Source organism: Ostrinia furnacalis, unplaced genomic scaffold (assembly GCF_004193835.3).
Source record: "Ostrinia furnacalis isolate ACB-3 unplaced genomic scaffold, ASM419383v2 OfSCF0404, whole genome shotgun sequence".
NCBI classification, from domain to species: domain Eukaryota; kingdom Metazoa; phylum Arthropoda; class Insecta; order Lepidoptera; family Crambidae; genus Ostrinia; species Ostrinia furnacalis.
The window spans coordinates 310163-328935 of NW_021130643.1; the positions used below are offsets into that span (position 1 = coordinate 310163).

The 18773-nt window shown below is 37.4% G+C and overlaps 1 pseudogene; it reads right to left on the reverse strand.

Annotated features, from left to right (window-relative positions):
- Window positions 1-1793: 1793 nt before the first annotated feature.
- LOC114363994 (uncharacterized) lies at window positions 1794-6531 on the reverse strand (annotated as a pseudogene).
- Window positions 6532-18773: the final 12242 nt, after the last annotated feature.

The following is an 18773-nucleotide window of genomic DNA, read 5'->3' on the forward strand; positions in this document are numbered from 1 at the left end:
TAGTCTTATACAGCGCGCCGTGCGCCGTGCGCGCACACAGTGACCAACGTGCACGTTGCACACCAATAAGTCATTGTAGATGTTAATGGTACTGTCCAAGTCCATCACCGACACAAAATGGTTCAATTCGTTTACAGGCGTAACTCCAAAAATTTCACAATTCTTAATACACTGTTCTACTTTTACGAAGTGCGTAGAATAGTAAATAGGCCACGGCCACACTAAATTATATTAGCCATAGCATCCATTATAAGCTGAGCCAGACTGTTAGGCATTTCTTTTCTTTCTATAGCTCTGTTTAAGATAAATTCTTCATCCGATATACAATAACTGTATGAAAAGCATTAATTGCAGCTAGATTTAAATATTCATTGCGAAATAATTTAAAATCTCTTAAAACGGCCGTGTGCCACTTCCCATCTGCATACATCTTGACTTGTTGGCCTTCGTAGTAGGCAACCGAGTCTCTCCTGGTTCAAGTTTGTTGATGCGAATATGGTCATATCGGTTAGTCAATTAGGGCCTGAAATACCCATTCAAGGAAAATTTACTTTTGAATTGGGCTCGATATTGGTTTATCCTAATATATTTTATAATTTGAGCCAGACTGTTAGGCATTTCTTTCCTTTCTATAGCTCTGTTTTTATTTCTGCATCCGATCATCTGGATGGAAAACATTAATAATGCTTGCACAAATAATTTAGCTGAGAGATTGAGAACCTTAAGGGTGTGGGTAAGAGTCAACTACTATATCGCACTAGATTCGTCACCAGCGAGATTTCTATATTTATGAAGGCTGTATCTCTTTTTTTGAAATAATCTCTCGCAAGTAAAAGTCTCATTGCAACTATACATAGTTCTTCTATTGCCTCCTTCCTCACCAGCGAGTAGACCTTGTGGTATTAGTAAATTGTGAGTGACCGTAGTTTTTCGCACTGTGGCCAATCCATGGCATGAAACCAATTTATTTAACTTTTCAGATTACTTAAGTTGGTTAACGTGTTCACTCTCTATCTACATCTCTATAAGCGACTGACTACAATGCCGACCGACCAACGACGCGCGGTCCTTTCTTACAATACCTTCATTACAATCCCTAATATGAGCGGCGAGTATGTGTGTGCTGTGTCAGCAGCACCCACACTTTAATAGTGGGACATGACGTTACCTAACAAATTGCACATTTCTTGCATGGTAACTTTTGTGACAGTAAAAACTATCCTTGTTCTCTGACGGTGACAGTGCGCCCGTGCACTTGGTACTGTGGTAGTATCCAATCGAACTTTATGATAAAAAGAAATATGTACTGGTAAACTGTTAGTTGTTTAGCTTTAATCCAGAGCCGTTTTACAAATACATATCCCATCATCTTTAAACCTTCTTTTGTTTTTTATAATATTTCTTAAATTTGTTATAATGCTTGTCTTCCAGCTGGCAATAAATTGAGCGAATGTGGGTTTGATTTTGATCCACGGTTGGCTCTAATGCTCCCCAAAACAATTTTCTAGTGAATCTTGGTTATTCGCGATCAAGATCTTGTGGCGATGCTTTTAATTTAGTGCTCTTTATACAGGTTATCCCTTCCCTACAGACAACTTCTTCTTCTTAGCGAATTTAATGGAGAATCTTCTGTTCTTTATTAATAAACAAAATATTTTTAATTGATATTTTAGATACTGATTGCTCAATCATATTTCTATTGGCACTTATAAAAAAATAGTTTGCTCTCTGATCTGATTTTTGCACAATTTTGTGTCTGTGGGACAGACGCTCATATCCAATCAATAATTTCAGCCAGCCCCGTGTAATGGTGGCTTTCTTCTACGCCCAATAAATTCCATTTCATTAATTAGATTAACTGATTTCTTGAAAAAAAAAACCGTGATGGTTAAAAACCAAAAGTTCAATTACTAAGAAATTAACGATGAAATTAACAGTATTCCGCCCGAGGAACGTAGGTTACTGTTTAATCTAACTATTCTTGACACGTATAATCGAGTGCCGCCAACGATTCATTGGCTGCACTTTTTCGATTTCATCGCACTTATAAATCCGCAAGTCAATGTGTCCCAGGTTTTTTCGTCGAACACTTGACGGGAATACCACGGGACCGTTTGCGAGCTTGAGGGTTATATTAGATAGGAGAGGTATTGGTCTTTTACCAAAACTGGCGGGTACGATCACGTCTTCCTCGTTGTGGGAATACCCGTTTGCGAGCCTGCGGGTTATAAAGATAGGAGGTGATGGTCTTTTATCAGAACTGGAGAGTACGATCACTTCTTCCTCGCTGTCGCTCCCGAAGAGTTCATGAGCAGATGGTCTCTTCGCGGGGATAGGCTTGAATACCGGCTTCTTCGGTATCGGCGAGTGAGCGGACTCACTCTTGATGTGCTCGCCTCCGGTGAATGTTTTCTTCTGTGTTTTTTTTCTACTCAGGGGTGAGGAGCCTCGTCGGATGGGAATAATAAGTCAGCGTTTGCTTGTTCCTGGGACGTGCAAATAATAAATAAATAATTTCAATAGTTTGCACGAACCAGTTATATCTCATTTGTCAAACAGTTTAAATAAAATATAAATTATTAAAGGCTGCCACGACGATTATAATTCCTAGTCAGTTTTATTAAATTAAATTCAAATAATTGTATAAGAATAATATTCTCCATGTAAAACGATATGCTGTTTTTCTATAATTTTTATTTTTTACAATTTGGCTCGTGGTGGTTACTATGTTCTAAAGAGATAGAATCAAGATCTATATTTTTAAAAGATAAAATTTGGTATATTATTTTCTGTATATGCACACAATGGTAATCTGTTACTTTGGGCACCAATCTTATCCCTTTGTATCCCGGATTTTCTTTATGTAGTTCACTGACGTGGGACCACTTTGCTGTGCACACTTTTTGGTTTTTTATGTAACTAAAATGTTTTGTTAATAAGTTATTTGCGAATGCATTTCATTAAATGTGGCGGGTCGTATAATGGAACTATTTCCTGATCATTTATAAAAAATGTGTTGTCTTCTTTCCTCCCCTCCTCAATAAATTGGCTTCGTGTTCTTGCACAAGTAATTTGATGGCTTGCGTGTTATTCATACCTTGGTCACAGACCGTGGCAACTACAATTAGTCCTGCATCCTGCTAATGACTGATAATTTATTTTAATTGTTTGACCAACTCAGGCCCCTTTGTGGCGGCCTGAAAAAATGTATATGCCACAGGCTGTTTATAATATTTTTCATTAGGCTCCTAATCATGTATACTTGTACATGGTCGGCAAATTCTGGCTCGAGTGTCTTCACCATTGCAAACAAACCCAACTACTCTGTCCTTACTCTGATTATAAGTAACATTTGCCTTAATTGTTGACATTTCGTCAAAGAGTAAGAGGCATAATCTCTCTTTCACCTTGATTTTTTCTGTTGCCTTTTTATTTGCGTCACTCACATCACATTCTTTTTTGTACATTGATACCGTTCAGTCATTGTGTTCAGAGATTTCTTAAGATTACATAAGTTATATTCTAGGTTTTTGACATCATGTTCATATTTCAATACACTATTCTCTTACATTGTGGAACATAAATATCAAGCTCATTCCTTAGACGCTGTCTCTCATTTATACAATATTTAACTTTGTTGTACCTACAAGCATATTTGTTTTTTAATCAACTTATTTGTTTTTTTAATATATTTTTACATATTTTTCAAATTATTTTTTTCTGCATCTGACAATATTACTACATACAGAAGTATAGTTTAGAGTATTATCAGAAGCAAGGTCTATGGTAATTAATTGTTTGTCAGATACAGTTTAGGTCAAGCCCAGTTATCCTACGACGCTTCAGTCCGAAGTTATGCCGACCTAAGTAAAATCAAAATGGCGGACCAAAATGGCCCCCGAAATTTTGACTGCTAATAACTTCGGATATAGAGGTCGCAGGAGGACGTGCGAGGGGTCGTTTCTCTGGGCTGGATGCGCTTTACACGATGGTGCTGTCCGCTGAAAACGGTACAGTCAAATCTTTATATCTCTACTTATATGTAGAGTCAGTCCACGAACAGCGCCACTCACCTCCGAAATAGTTGACGCTCTATATGGAGTATCTACCGGTTCTACCACCGGTCTTGGACCCTTAACCAAAATTGTAGCTCTTGGAAAACTACACTGTTACAAAATTTTACCTAGTTTTGATTTTCGTAAATCAAAACTGAAAATGACCCCCCCGAATTTTGAATTTAGAATTTTGAAATTTAGGTTGTGTGTAGAGCCGGTTGAAAAAATAACTTTTTTAAAATAAAGTTTTAGAATATTGTGTATGTTTAACTTTTTCACGACACGATGGTGTTGTTATTTTGAGCCGGAAAGCCCAAAAAGCTGAACCACGTGTCACGTGGTTTTTATTTTTTTTATTCTCCTACCACGAGTGTTTTTTTAAAATACTATAGTATTAAAATGTAAATGCCAGAGTATCAATCGATCAATTGGAGGTTATCAAAATGTAGGTAAATATAACCTCTTATGCGAGTGACAAAAATGATATTTCGTTTCAAAAAATAATAGGTACGTGTTTCCAAAGATAGAACAATGTTAACAAAATCCAACGTAATATTTTCGAAATTGCACTGTCAAATCGGTCATACGTATTTGCACAATAAACACAATACAATACACAGGTTTTAACGTTATTTCACTTATAATTACATAAAACATTAAAAGTGATGAGTTTAGAGACCTCATTTGATATTTAATTAAATTAAAATTAAGGAGAACTTATCAGAAACTAAACTTTATTTCATTTCAAAAATTAAACATGGATGTAAACCGTAAACATTAACCATAAGCCACACTAAGTCTATTCTCATCATCTCATCTCTAATCAAATTAAATTTACTTACAGGCAAAGTTTTAGTCAGGAAATCGGCCAATTGACATGAACTCTCAACATATTTAAAATCAACAGTTTTCTTTGCAACATTCTCTTTAATAAAATTATATCTATCTGTGTTTACTTCTTCTATGGAATACAGGGTTGTCATACTTGTCATTGAACCTTGTGGCTCCCCAATATCACACAAAAATTGTCTAAGCCATAAAATTTCCTTAGTGGCTTCACTAGCAGCCAAGTCCATATTTCTTTCATTTGTAAGGTTGTAACCATTTATTTAAGTAATAATCCAGATACAACTAAACTTTAAGTTTAAACTATATCCGTTGGTGCTCATCTCGAGGGATTTAAGGGTCGTGTAAATTAGGTTCGATTTTAGAAATGGTTACAATTTTTTTAAACTCAGCCATGTGAAAAGCTTCCAATCAATATAAGATACCTACTGCTAGGTTGGAAAGACTCCTACTTAAACAAACAATAGTCAGTAAAAGCACACTTGGGTACTAAGTAGTTTAGTTGTAGTTCTCTTCGTAGGTTTCTTGGGCATGTACTGTTTCAAAGTACTTTACCTTAGAACTTTATCGCTAGCACACGAAGTCAAACAATGCCAATCAGAGAGTTGCCTTAATTTATGACATTTTAAAAGAAGAAGAAAAGAAAAGTTAATGCAATAAATAAATATGTAAAATATCCCACATGAAGACTGCTCGCTACTTAGACTTCACATGTGTGTTCGAATTATTTACTAATTAGGTACATAATATTCATGGATGCATATTTATCTTTAGTGAATGTATTGACACAAGTATTGGTTTCAAATCATTACAATGGATTTTAAAAAAATCTACAATGCAAATGGAAATGCAAATAAAACTAAGACTTTTGAATTTATAATTTTCATTTATTTACTCTTAAAATGTTTGTTTATATTTCTGAGCTTTATTTTTAAAATAATCATTACAATCTTTATACTCTATTTTACCACTTAAAATTCTATTGATTGAGCGACACGAACTGTATATTAAAATATATTCATAGTCGTATTAACAAATAAATCTTTGATTGGTTGGGCGATTGGGCATGTACTCATTACACAATTGAGGAAAATTCATGAAAACATCTGTATATATTTTTATAAGCGATGTTTTATCCTTTGTTTTGGTACATTGCTTTTTTGTAAATGAGTTATTACAATTTTTTGTATATCATTAAAACTATAATTGTCACTTCTTAGCAACCGCTTCATTTTATTTACACACACTTTATACATAGCAAACACTAGCGCCAGAAAAATAATAACTCCAAATACAGTGACAACGATTCCCATTGCTTCCACCTTGCGCTCTGTGTACGACGTTAAGGCTTGGTTAGCCCTCTAGAGCTCTATAGCTCCGTATTTCTTGATTTTTTATTTCTTGTTGGTAGGTCGACCGTAATTTTTTTTTTCTTTAATTTCTTTTTTTTCATTCGTATCAAATCCAGTGATATTGCAGTAAGGCTTGCATGGAGGAAGATGTTATCCTTTTTATTTCAGAGTCGAGCTCTGATAAAATTGTGAAATAGTTATTTTCAGTGAGTTCCACGTTCTCACTGTCGCTTTCATCTAAGTACAAGATTTCTCGATTAATTTTCTCGTATGCTGTAAAAGATTTTTTTTTTTTTTTTTTGCGCTCATCTGCAATCAGTCCCAAACTATAAGCAGATTTGTTCCATGCAGTTTTGACATGTCGAAGGAGCTCCCCAGCAGGATACTCCTCATTCACCATCTGTCACCAAGTATATCGTGGCGCTTCAGTCGTTTAGTGTAGCTGATGGTTGCCAACGCAGTAGCCAACTGATTTGGGTGATTTTCCAGTCGCGTTTTATATTTATTCCCTGTCAGCTTTAGCTCCTCCCTAACAGTTCTCATGCTCAGAGCTTAGTGGATTTCAGTGTTGGTAATGAACCATGGTGCATTTGAGATGGTTCTTAGGATACCATTCTGCAGTCTCTGCTGTAAAAGATGAAGTCTGGTATTCTCTGACATTGTGGAATGGTAATAGAATCACCAGTTACTGTTGCGTTTGTTGCTTTGCATGTCTCTTTGAATGTTAAAATAAAAGTGTCATATAGCTGCCATTCCGACGTCAGGATGGCCGGTGCCGGTAATGTCAGTACCTAAATAACCGTTTGAGGTATACATATTTATGAAATTGGAAGCTAATGTATAAACATTTGCATAAGCAAAAACGCTATTCTCTGAGAATTCAGAAATTTCATTCAGAATCAGCAACCACGTTCGTGTCATTCAATATTTTTGGAACCTTGCTTCGCTACTCTGCACAAATGACAGGTCACGCACGCGACCTGTCATTATCTAGTAATCTGGATTTTACAAAGTCAAGTTTCAGTTCCTGGTTTACTGTCTCTAGTGCGATTATAATTGGATTGAATTCGTGTCCTAGTCCGGTTAGAAGGTAACTTATTTTCTCATTTTCAGCAATTTTCTGTTTTATAGAAATAAATAAATTAAGTTATTAAAACACTAACATTATATTATTAATATATTTATTAATATAAATTTATAAATAGGAATTACATACAAAAATTATGTTTATCATATTTCTTCAACATTACGGGTTATTAAGTACAGGCTGATGATAATGATGCAAATGTTTATTTGTTGTTTATTCTTCCCACTCAAATTCAAAAACTCAATCTCTTAAGGATTCGTTTGTATCAGTGGAGTCATCATCTCCTACACTAATTATATTTTTTTCCAATTCTTCTTCAGTTGTTTGATCTCTATGTTTATAATTATTTTCTATATACAGTGTGTCCGGGTTTGTAGTGATCAAACTTTAAGGGCGTAATCTATGGACAATTTTATCGATGAAAATACTTCAAATTTGGGGCTTGACCCATTTCTCGCAAAATTACGAGGATTTAAGTTTTTAATTTTTAGTTTTCACCTCTTCCTTCAAAAACAAGTGAAAGCGTGGGTAGCCTAACACTAATAAGCAAAAATTTTATATCATGCGATAGCCAATAAAGTTATCTACACTCGCGAGCAAAACTATGGAATCACTTACATGAAGTTGTTTCCACGCGATCTTGTGTACTAACGAATTTGTTAGTAACAAAAAAAGTGGCACCATTTTAAAGATTAAGCTTTTACCTTTTAATTGATACCAAATTCATTTAAATCACACCGGTATTTAAAAAGATATCCCGGCTGATGTGAAGAAGTAAGGAAAAAGACATGTATCAACTGTTTGATACGTCGCGAGTTGCGGCCTACTTACCCCCTATAAAAACACGTGTTTTCGGATTTTTGCTTTCACACGTTCATCCATACACATCTCCGCTTTTTTTGACACTTTACCTGGAATTCTACACCTACAGAAGCAGCACAAATCGTTGCACTATTGCAAGAAGGGCTCAGCCAGCAGGCTGTCGCACGTCAGCTCCACATAAGCCAGTCCTGGGTTTCAAAAGTTTTAAGACGCTTTCGGGAGACTGGTGGCTTTATCCCGAGACCAAGTTCTGAACAGCGCCGGTGCATATCGCAGAGGGATGACCGTTTTTTCATGTCAACCTCTCTATGAAATCATCATTTGAGTGGTATCGGCGTCCAGCAAGAGCTCAGAAATGTTCGTAGGATAGCTGTTAGCATGTGGACAGATCGTCTAAGATATAAGCAATAGAATTTGACTCCAAAAAGGCCTGCCACAGGCTCGAAACTGACGGNTCGCATGATATAAAATATTTGCTTATTAATGTTAAGCTACCCACGCTTTCACTTGTTTTTGAAGGAAGAGGTGAAAACTAAAAATTAAAAACTTAAATCCTTGTAATTTTGCGATAAATGGGTCAAGCCCCAAATTTGAAGTATTTTTATCGATAAAATTGTCCCTAGATTTGGCCCATAAAGTTTGATCACTACATGCCCGGACACACTGTATATTACATGGCCCGTGTTTTTTTTCCAGTCTACCGCAGTTATCCGACCAAATGAGGTTTTAATCAGTGCTTCGGTTTCTTTTGCTGGTATATTCATGTTCTTTTTTGCCACAATACGCTTAGCTGAGCTCCATATCAGCTCGATCGGGTTGATATCACAGTGGCATGGTGAAAGTCTTAACACCTCATGGGCGTGTTGTTTCCAAAGCTCATCAGCTACGTACAGAGGATCAGGTTTATGTTTTTGTACTATACATAGAAATTCAGCTTTTGATAGGCAATCTTCATAATTACTTCCGTTGGAATCGAGCCACTCTTGTATTTCTGCTTTTTTTGTTTGTGTTGTAGGATATTTATTATGTTGTACTGTGTGGTAGCCCGCATTATCCATGACAATGACACTGGGCTCGTGCAAATACAGCATTAATTTGTCTTTTAGCCATTTATTAAAGTTTACGGCATTCATATCATGGTGATAATCCGCGAACCTTGATTTTGTATTAAAAGCTAACAGTGCATTTGGTACAAAGCCAGCGTTTACTATATTATATCTTTTCCCAGGAAAGATAATAGGTATGTTCCAGTGGGCTAAGTTGTAGGGCACCATTTTTTGTTAATGGACCTTGCCATGACATTTTAGGCTTGTAATTCTTGTGAATATGTTGGGTCAAGATCACTTTGGACTGATTTGTCCAATTAAAACTGGTTTTGACCAAGGGCGTTAGTGAAAACCACTTTTAGCTGCAAAAAATCAATCAGCGGCATGTTTTTTAGTTCTTCAGCTGGATAGTTAGCAATCTGTTCTATTGTCAAAAAATTAAAAAGGTGGTGAATGTTGTGAAGTTTCTCGAATCGCCTTCAATGAAAATCGCCGGAAAATCGTCTTCAATTTCACATTCTTCACAAACTTTTTTTACCTTTTCGAAAACGTTATCTACAGTGTCGCGAATATTTTGAATTTGCCTTGTTAATCCCTTGATTAATTCAGAGGCTTTGTCGATAGCAATAGTTTTCGACTGTAAAGCTACGTTCAACCCTATCAACTAAGTATATGCTCGTCAGTAAGTTTTCCCAAACACTAGTTCTCCAAAATCTTTATCCGCTTCATATAAAATTTGGAAATATTTCCACTTGACAATTTTATTTTATTATTGTCATCATAATCAATGTAATGCAAGTTTTTACTTAATACATTGTTGCGTAAACCTTTTAAAAGATGAGGCACGTCATAATTCTAATTTTATCCACTCTTTCAGCTTCTTTAATCTTCCCTCTAAGCTCTTCTTCGATCGGGCGTATGTGATTTCTTTGTAGTAGCCCCAGAAGAAATAATCGAAGGGACATGACGTTGAATGATGTGGAACGCGAGGTATTATTTTTCGTGAAGTATGTTTTGAATAGACGTCCTTGGAATGTCCAGAGTACGAGCCACACTTCTAGTACTTGTGGATGAATTTCGTTGAATTTCTTCAAGCACCATTTCCCTCCGATCCGGGTCATCTTTAGACCTGGAATAGATAGAAAGAAGACGGTCAACATCCGTACCGTATAGAAATAATTACTAATAAATGTAGGGGGACAACTAGGGTATTCTTTCTAGTTTCTTTCTTACACGCTGTTCCATTTCCTCCACGGTTATGGCAATCCGTAAAAGACACTCTGTCTTTCATATTATGTCCCGGTAAGAGCGAAAGGCCCCATTAGTGCGTTGCGTCGCGTCGTCGCTGCGGAACAACGCATTGTATGCGTTGCGTTGACGCTGCGACAACGCAACGAAATTCCTCGTAATCTTGAAATATTCTTTACAGAAAGCTGCCCATTCATTTACTTAACGAAATTTATCACTGTTAGTGTTCGTGTGATTTATCACATATGATGGGTCTTTCTTGGATCAAGGATATGAAAAAATATATTTATATCCTGCTGAACCATGGTAAGATAAAAAAATGTCGTTCTGCTCATCTAGCTTCCTCCCATAGCAGTCGATCCGTTTAACGCAAACGCAACGGTCTAATGGGGCATGTCATAAAAAATATGGAAAACGAAGCGACGACGTTGCGTCGACGCAACGCACCAATGGGGCCTTGCTCTAAAGTACTCAAAGGTACCGGCCCAGCTCGCCCCATCCAGGCTCCTGGAAATCATGAGTCCAAATGCGCTCGTACACTACGAGCAAAATATGCGTGAGCGCCGTCGTGCTGGAATACCATGTCTCTCTGCTGTTCGAAGTACTCAGTTTCGATGACATGGCCGTTGTAAATTCCGGCCCACACATTGAGGCGCCACTGAAGTTGGAAATTTCCTTGGCGAGATATGCGGGGGTGGACGTGCGCCCAAACGTCTTCAGTATGTATGTTTGAAATCCTGCTCCTAGTGAACGTGACCTCATCCGTCCGAATAACGCTGGGCTTCTTTTTGCCGACTGCGTTATTTAAATGCATGGTGCCAGCCCTCTATAATATGACGTGTAGTGCGATGACGTTCATTAAAAACACACCAAGCTCTAGGTTCCCAATCTGGAATTTGTGACTTGATCATGTTAAATACAATTTCATAGCTCTTTTGATCCTTATGACTCATTAATGCGTAAAATACGGCCACAAGATCAGTGGTCACATTTTTACCGTCGAAATCTGTAATTTATGATTGAAATGGTCTACGATAGGCTGAATTTTTAATAATTTAGCTTGAGCTCTCGTTAGCTCAACAGGATTGCAAGTCGCGTTGTCTTGGAAGTGGAAACACCTACTCAAATAACAAGAAGCGATCACAAATCATCGCTGTCTGGAACTCAGGAGTAGAGAAAATGTCACGAGAACAATTCCAATTCTCCTCGATACTTGATTTCACCACAATCCCCATTGCTAGGGTCATAGCGAAATACACGTACAGTTCGTCGAGAGTCTTGTCCACCCACTTTGTAATCCTACTGGTAGGACACAAAGTGTTGGACTGAATAAAATTGCTCTCGAATGTTGGTACTAAAACATAAATTAAATACGTTAAGTCAACACATGGAGTGGCATACGGAGTAGTGGGTCCACAATTAATGTCAGAGAACGTTTCCCTCCCCAACTCGGGTGCGATTTGAGGTTGTGTGAAAGCTTTCCACTGGAAGTCAAAGACTTGTACTTATCCGTAAGGTCACATAATATAAAGTGTACAGTATTTCCTTTGTCACTTGATGGTATTGTTGATGGAGATTTACTGAATTTCGATTAACTTCTATTAAAATTAATTACGTTGTTTTGGTAAACAGCAGTAAAGATTTTTTCGACCAGTAATCATTTAAAGATGGGACTCTGGTAAGACCCATGGCCATAAGAACCCCCAAAAAGCGTTTCATCTCTTCCATATCAGTTGGTTTCCAATTACGTAGCCTGGATTTAGGTTTCATATTAGTTTTATTAATGTATTCTTGAGCATAATTGTTTCAGTCACCATTTTTTCTATAATCTCAACTAATAAAATCATATGGAGTTTCGGCAGACACAGGGACATTTACGGTGCACTCACCTGACTATTCGGGTAAATCCGGAATATTACTAGCCATTCACTACCACTACTAATACACATGGTATTATCTCCAGATTCATTGTTCGCCTGTAAAGCTTCATTTTCTTAATCAGAGTCAATATCAGTCAAAGTAGAAGTAACATCAGACTAGGAACTCTCCGATTCTGTACTTTCATATAATAATATTAAAATTAATAAGATTCTTAATGATAATTAAATAAAAGGTCATATTTTGTTATACATCCGAATCAACATTTGTAGAGAGATCTTGAACGTCTGATACGAGAAGATTCTCATAAAACAATCGACGTGATTGTGGCATACTTGGCAAAGTTCAATTAATTCCATTTTTTTATTTCGTTGATTCCTCATGGCTGAGATTCTTTCTGAACGTTATTAAATAAATCACCAGTATCTCCTACTTTCATACTTGTACTTAATACTGTCTCGATTGTCTTCTTTAAAATTTTTATCTCTTGGAACTCTTCATTGTAGTCATTTTTGGCAAAAATTGGTATCTGACCTCTTCTAAATTCAATTACCTTTAAAGTATGCAGATTCCAGCCTTTGAAGACACGCCAGTCGTTTGTCCGGGATGTTTGGTACCTGTACGTTGATTGACGTGGTGGCGGAGGCACAGAGCTAGAGCTAGAGGAGGTCGTGATCTGGAAGGTGATAGCCACGTGCTGCGACGAGGTCACCGCCGCGTCATTAGTGCGCCAGTTAGAGACTCGGGTCGATATCATGCAAGGTGCAATAAAGATTCTTTCCTGGCGGCTTGGTGATTGAATTGAACCGCCACCGGTGCAGACGGAGAAGATGGTAAATGAAGAAGAATAAATAATTTTTATGAAAAAAAACCGCATGAAGACTGCTCGCTATTTGTACTTCACTTGCAGTCTTCAGCATCCCAACCCTCAGCCAAAACAACAATTAGGGAATTTCTCATGTGTGTTATATTTAAAAATTAATTAAGAAATTATCGTGGATGCATTTTGCATCACACGATTTGAAATAAGGGGATTATATACCAAAATCCAAAATTGCGGTTGCGCACGATCAACCATAAATCCAAAGTCATTTCACAGCTCAACTGACAGTCGTGAGTCATCGACATCGCGAGATGTTTCGTTTCGCCGCTTAAAAAAGTAAATACTAACAAAAACCATACTGTAAAACAATTTCCAAAACACTGAAAATATTGTGTATTTAAAATAGAATTATCAAAATAAAAACATTACGAATTGTTTCATTAAAATAATATATTCGAATCGATTCCTCATCGATACGAAACCACAGAGTAAAAAGTGCCATCTATTCCAAATTAGTCGGAGATAGATAGGACAGTTGTTACAAAGTTGACGTCACGATAAACATTCGATAAAATAGTGAACATTTTTCAAGGGTTAATTTTATTTATTTTTTAAAGGCAATTGGTTGAGGTCTAGCACACATCCTTTTCAAAAGTTTTTCTTGTACAACACCTTTAAAATTTTTATTTAATATGTTTCACCAATTTTGCACATGCATGCGTATAATTAAATTAAGCAACCATTCCTTCACTTCTGTTGTATGTTGTGTACAGTGTACACCCCTAAACGAATTAAATTTTTGTTTAATATTTCTAATTTTAAATGTTATTTACACATTTTTTGTGAGCGTATTTATTCAAATTATCGTGGATAAGGCCTGAGATATCTCTTTATAACATTAGAAACTTCTTTATTTCGTCCGTGTTCGTTCCTTCTTTGTTCGTGTTTACAATAACATATTTAAAAACGCCATGTTTTGGCAAGATACTTCATTTGTTTAGTAAATACGAGTGCCGGTCAATTGCGACTTTAAAGGGGATTCTTATGAACAGATGAGTTCACGGAGATCCCCTGGGGGATCGGGTTGGGGGATCCTGGTGGACGACATGGTTTTAAGTAATCCATCAATATCGTACATGATTATTTGTCTCATTATCTGAATATTTTCTGAGTTTTATTTGTGGAAAAAAATATGTGATGGGACCCTTAATTTACCACCTAGTTGTCCACTTCCTGGAAGTAATACTAATATGCCTTACTTCCTATAATAAATCGATAACAACCCTCCATTTCCTTTTGCCTTGCGAGTCTAGTTTCTTTGGAACAGTCCAGATGGGAGAGCTCCATGGTGATGAGGAAGATTCAATGATGTTCTGCTCGAGCATCTGATTAATCGGTTGTGGTTTTAATTTTATGATCCAGAGCGGTGGTGAAGGCTAACTATTCTTCTGGAAGGTGGAAGATGTCTGAATACTGAGAATATAGTTCTGTTATAGCCTCGGTCTCCTCTTTATTTAGGTAACCGAGTCTAAGAGAGGCTAATACCTCTTTTGTACGCTTAGAAACTCCCCGTGACTTACCTGTGGGTAGGTGGAAGTTGAGATTTGCCTTGACCTTGATTGGGGATTCAGATGTGTTGGCTACAGTGATATTAACGCGTTTATTTTCTTTTACTTTTACGAAGCAAGGAATCAGAAATGCGCTGGTCTACGAGGCTACGATGATTCCCTCCATAAGGTTGGTATTTTGGACGGTGCACTCAATCACCGACTCGGAGCGGGGAGGAATTATGTAGACAGGCTCGTAGAAATGGAGGTTGACATTGACACCCATTATTTTTAGGGTCTCCACAACAATGGCTATAAAAGCGTCACATGGAGTGGCATACGGAGTAGTGGGTCCACAATTAATGTCAGAGAACGTTTCCCTCCCCAACTCAGATGCGAAATAATTACATTATTTGGAATTTAACTCGCAAAGTTTGCAAACACTTAGTCAAGTTCAAGTTTTAAAGATAGAGTGGAGGTTTTTTTTTTTTAATTAATTCTGCCACTTCCACATCTTTCAAAACATTTAATGTTACTTTTTTTTTTGCCACAAGGAGTAACACATTTCATCCGCACTCGGGAAACTACAACTTAACTTATAAAAATCGCGAAATGCCTCTGTTTTTTTATAAATTCTGTCAATATAAACTCCACGTCAAACATCTTGTCAAATATGTCAGTCGGAGTAGAGTTTTCTGTCACGTCAAAAGTCGGTCCAGGTGTGCCAGTAAATGGCTCCCGGCGACTTGAACGTCGTCCTGTCCTTATTCCAATTAAAAGTGAAACAGTCTTCGTCAGGTAAAAGATTTTGTAGAGCCTGGTCGTTAGCAGTGTCATTCAAATCAAATCAAATCATTTATTGCATTACATGTGTGGTTTGACAGTTGGTAAAAGGTAAGGTAGTACATCACATGCACCCTGTAAGGGCATAGCAAGTATTAAGTATAATAAACATAAAGGTATATTTTGCTGAATTAATTCTTAAGTAAGATAAATTAAATTTTTTCGAAGATAATTCGAAAGAGATACTCTCTTTCGAAGAAGAAGAAGCATTAGAGTCTGTGATCTCCTTGTTAAAATACTCGCTTTTTCGCGGCGTACGGCATACATTCGCCCAGTTTTCAGTGGTTGACCGGCGGAAAACCAATGAGTCTAGAGAACTGAGCGAGTTTGGTACCGTGTCCGCCTCTGCCGTACCAACGGACGCGTCGCTGTCTCCGATCTCCTCGTTGTTAACTGTATAAAAATGATTAATGTTAGTAATATTACAAGTTTAGCGCACTGAAGTGGCAGTGGGCACGCAATAATAATATGATATTTACCAAACTCGACGTCAGCCGGCACTAGTAGAGGCGGCGTAGGTTGCCACGATGTAGATGGCTGTAGTGGATCCACTTGCGGCGTAGGTTGCAGTGGATCCACTACTTCCGGCAGCATTTCATACTGCTCCCTTTCAGGAGAAGCATTACAAAGTACGTCGCTTGCGTGGAGGCGCATCGGGAAGGAGCACCCGCTGCAGCTCCTTTTGCCTTTTTCTGTTCAATAATTCCTTTTTGTCGGCCGCCGACAAGTTCGCAAAATGGGACCATTTTGCTGTTTTTGAGTCCCATTTTAGGTCTTTACTAATTAAATTATTCCGTATACATTTTATTAAATGAGGTGGATCATACAAAGGTATTATCTCTTGATCATTAACCAAAAAAACATTGTTTCTTGGTTCTTCACCCTTTCTTAATCATGTTGCCTGCATTTCTTGTATTAAAAGTTTTATACACTGAGTATTATTTGTGCCTTGATCGCACACAGTTGCGACCACTATCAGACCTGCCTCTTGCAAGTTGGATATAATTTCTTTCAATTGGACTGCCAATTCGGGACCTTTCATGGCAGCTTGCGAAATCACCTACCTACACCACGAAATCACTCAATGTTTCATCAGTCTACTTAGAGGTTTATATGTATCTATTTAAAGATAGTATACTACAGGAACAGAAAGAAAACAAGTACACATAGGTATTATTATAGATACGTTGTTTATTTATTTACTTCAATAGAAGCCGGCGTGAGTTCTGGCAGAACCTCTTTAGCACTTCGTCTTCCAATTAACTTTTTGCCTCAGCGATCCTCAACTTGTTGACACTGAGCATACAGAGACCGCTCAAACGATTTTCGCTCATGGTTGAACGAAGACACGTCTTCACACGTCGTAATGTGCTGAATGACCTCTCGATTGTTCAAGTCGTACATGGTTGGGCCAATAAAATAGAAAGGGCAGTTTTAATACTCGGGTAAAATAATTCTGTGTCTTTTATTAATTCTGCCACTTCCACGTCTTTCAAAACATTTAATGTTATATTTTTTCATTGTTCATCCCAGAATTTACCGGAAGCTACGTGGCCCCGCGAACCGCTTCACGCTGATTCTTCAACCACAAGTGAAATAAAAATGGTTGAATGCTTGGTCGTACCTTCTACAGAATCCCCGGCTCTTTCGCCTGTGGTCGCAGACCATCAGAGATTCAGCCGATGGATTCGCTTGCTCAGAGCCACAGCTCGAGCACACCAGTCGGCAAAAATGTTTAGAACCTTATTACCTCTAAATTCTAAATTGTTTCTAAATTCGCCTTGTTGCGATCGAAAATTACCTCTTTTATCAGCCGACGACTTAAATTCGGCAGAGCATCATTTACTCATGTCTGTACAACGCGATTCATTGTCCGAAGAGCTTGCTTGTGTTAACGCAGGACGCCCCGTTTCTAGATTAAGTAAACTTAAGAATGTGTCCTTGCTCGTCTGTAACGGTCTTCTACGGTTATCCGGTCGCACATCCGCTTCAGATGCCATTGAGTCCCGCCCGATTGTCCTTGATGGAAAGCATATTGACATAGCATCCTCTTTAGAGGGACATCTGATTTCACCGATGGACCCAGTCACTAGCTCTGTTGATCTCTGACAGCTTGTAATAAAAGACTGAGAATCAGATTTCATGATGCAGAAATCATGATCTATCATAGGTTCTGAATGTGATATAAGGGATATCTTAATTCCTTGCTCTTCATGTGGCATGTCACCAGTGAGGTGGAATTGAAAGTCATCCATATTATCTGATCCATGAAACTTAATTGATGCTGATAGAGAAGGGATCCAGGATGGACAGTCAGAGACTTCAAAAACAGAATCTCCTTTAAGATGGACCTCAGCAGACGCAAAAGAGCATCCATTATCACACCTCCAGCATCCATTTCCTGCACATCCATTGGGAGTGGAACAGTCAAACTTGGATAAAACATTAATTGTTGATGGGAATAATAATTTTTGGAAATCAGTATCATTCATAAACTTAGTGCACTGTTCCCAGGATCCACAGTGCTCTGTTCCAGGGCAGAAAGGTTTTGTACTCCCAACGACAGAAATGGCTCCTGTGTGATATAAGTAGTTCTTTTTACACTCGTAATTAATTGCTTCAGTCTTTATTGAAATGTAACTGACTATCTCTCCATTTTGACCATTTATATTAATTATATTAATACAACTTTCTTGCCCAATAGGTGCTCCAGATATTCTAACAGAAGATTTGATTAAGCAGGTCATTTTGCCATTTGTGCTAATGGTGCAGTCATTTTGAGTTGTGGTTAAGGTTGTACTATCAACACATCCTCTAATTAAATTGAAGTTCAAACTTAGAAAAATGAATATCATGAATAAGTTCGCAGTTCTAACTCGGGGTCTCAGCTTGATCACATGGAATTTTGGTTCAATCTGAGGTTGCTCTGTTGATATTGTTTGAAGCTGCCGATCCTCGTTTGCGCCACCTTCATCCATAATTACATTTTTTGCTTTTATTAATGAACTTCTAAAAACTGATCTTGCCCCTCTTACAGCCTGAATTATACCTCTTCCACTTATAACCAAAGCTTTCTTCCCTACTTTAGGACCTCTGAAAGCTAAAACATAGAAAACAATTGATATAAAGGCAGCAATAGTTAGGCATGTCATAATTATTACTATTTTAGACATATTGCTCATGCACTGAGGATTTATAATATTAGCTTTACAGAATGAAAATTTTA